Source organism: Lolium perenne, chromosome 3 (genome assembly GCF_019359855.2).
Source record: "Lolium perenne isolate Kyuss_39 chromosome 3, Kyuss_2.0, whole genome shotgun sequence".
Taxonomy (NCBI): domain Eukaryota; kingdom Viridiplantae; phylum Streptophyta; class Magnoliopsida; order Poales; family Poaceae; genus Lolium; species Lolium perenne.
In genome coordinates, this window is record NC_067246.2 from 147401959 (window position 1) to 147404162 (window position 2204).

General features: G+C 38.0%; 1 long non-coding RNA gene across 1 annotated transcript; it reads left to right on the forward strand.

The window, feature by feature from the left end:
• Positions 1 to 266: 266 nt before the first annotated feature.
• On the forward strand, positions 267 to 1871 carry LOC127326959 (uncharacterized). The gene is made up of 7 exons (XR_007868268.2): positions 267 to 434; positions 564 to 675; positions 803 to 879; positions 970 to 1110; positions 1215 to 1270; positions 1634 to 1693; positions 1767 to 1871. It is a non-coding gene; the product is annotated as an uncharacterized lncRNA (long non-coding RNA).
• Positions 1872 to 2204: the final 333 nt, after the last annotated feature.

A 2204-nucleotide genomic window follows, 5' to 3' on the forward strand; every position in this document is an offset into this window, starting at 1 on the left:
TTATGCTTGCATTAGGCAAGCCGGTAGCCGGTGCGTTCCACGTCTAGGAGCAGGTCCCCTAATGTAGCATTTTCTTAATATGGTCATGTGTTCTGAATGTAAGAAACAAAATATGAAAGTATGGATCTCTCCTTTTTTTATCCGGGGATTCTGCCCTCTGGATTTAGGGATGTAGATTTGATATACAGATATCGAAGAAGGCACTTATTGTTTATGTAGATGAATCAGTTTCCGTGATTTCTCCTTTTGCCATCTTGACTTTAGGTTCTTATTGTTTATGTAGATGAAAATTGTTGTGCAATCTCAAGGTAACGAACGACTAACAAGACCATGGTCTGCTGGTCAAAGATTTAGACATAGGACACACAATATATCATCTCTTAGGATTCCGGTGATCTCTATCCAGGATGCACTACACGTATTTGAAAACTGAGGTGAGGTCTACATATTCCATAACCTTTGCTTTCTAGCTATGGGTTTGGGATTTGAAGTTGCTAACCAGTTCTATAATCTTTTATATGTGCACTGATTTAGTTTTCTTGTGTTGAACTATCTCTGCTTAGAATCAGAGACCTTGATGAAATTCATCTCTGAAGTTTGCTTAATTTGCTGATGGTTCCATGAACTTTCAAAGGACGGAGGTGCTCGGCTGGTTATTTTTTGGTGATGGCGGAGGTATAACCCAAAATAACCTGTTGTCGGATTGGGTTATTGTTGTTCTATTGCAGTTTGTGTTTTTGGATATCTTGCATATATGTTTTTAAGCTAAAAACTCTTAATCATTGGTTTTCCCTATTTGCAGTCGCTATTTCAGTAAACCATTTGATGTGCTAAAGAATAATATGTAGAGAAGTCATATGTCTGATGGGAAAAAAATAGGTATAGCTACTTTTTGCTTGTGTTGTCAGTACCATTTCAGGCTTCGGTTAGCTCAAAAAGATAATTCAATGAGCAATTTTGCTTTTCAAGGCCAATGAAGTGACTGAGCCAAATTAATAATACCATGTGGTTTTTCTTTTTAAGGCCAATGAAGACTGCAATGCTTCGTCTGCTCAAACCACAACCTCGGGGGAACCAGGAACTGATTTTAGGCAGCCGATGGTCGTGGACGTGAGTTTGTGGACCATCTGTTCTCATTTCATCTGGTTCAGATTTTGTTGTTCTTCCCGTTCTCTCTATTGTTTAAGGTTTAATCTTTTGTTTGTGCTATGCAGCAGGAAAGAACTCATTTTCCATTTCTCTAGCTCTGAATTCAGGGTTCCAAATCAAGGTATGGTCCAGCGAGCCATGCGTCTGTTTTATGAAACATGGTATCCTTATTACTTCTCCAGTAGCATGTACCTAAGAATTCCTAATAGTTGATTTTCCTCTCTGCTTTAGTAAAAGATTTTATGTGCTAAAAGAATAATGTGGAGATAAGTTCTTTGTCCAATGGAAAATAGATATAACTATTATTTGTCTGTTTTTTTTTGGTACAATTTCAGGCTTCAGTTAGCTGAAAGGTATTACAATGAGAAATAATTTACAATGATTGTGTATTTTCTGTTCAATGAGGTGACTGGGCCAAGTTATTAATACATGCATATGAGTTGCTTATTGTTGCAAGTACATGAGGGTCTTCTTCTGCTTGCAGGACTGCCCTCTTGTCCATCGCATGACGCGTCCATTATAGATGCAAGTGGGGCAACATTAGGTAAAATTGTTAGTTCATTTTTTGACCAAATAGGGTAGAGAGTACCCTAATCTTGACCCACTTTCATCTCTAGCGTCCATGGGCTTGTGATAGCCACTGCCGCGTTACTGTGCTAGAAGGATAGACGGAGGTATTTCACTTCTTGCATTATTTATTTTTTTACCTTTTAGCATTGTATCTGTTTACGTTGACTTGTATCCATGCCTGAATGTTTCGGTACCTATTCCAGCATGCCGGTGCATTCAAACCTGTTTTTTCCCCAGCCAGTTATGATATAACTGTGCTCACAACACTCTTTGATTTTGTACAAATACTGATTCGATAGGCTTGCTTTGGAGTATGTTGTTCAATTTCGGAGATATAAGATTTAAGAGAAAAACACTATTTAGATTACAGTGCATGTGCTCCTTATCTCCTTAAGAGAAAAACCTGATATCGTGTTGTGTATACCAGATTGTTCAGTATGTATAATTGATATGTTTGCTTCCCACATTTGCTTGTGGCCCTAATT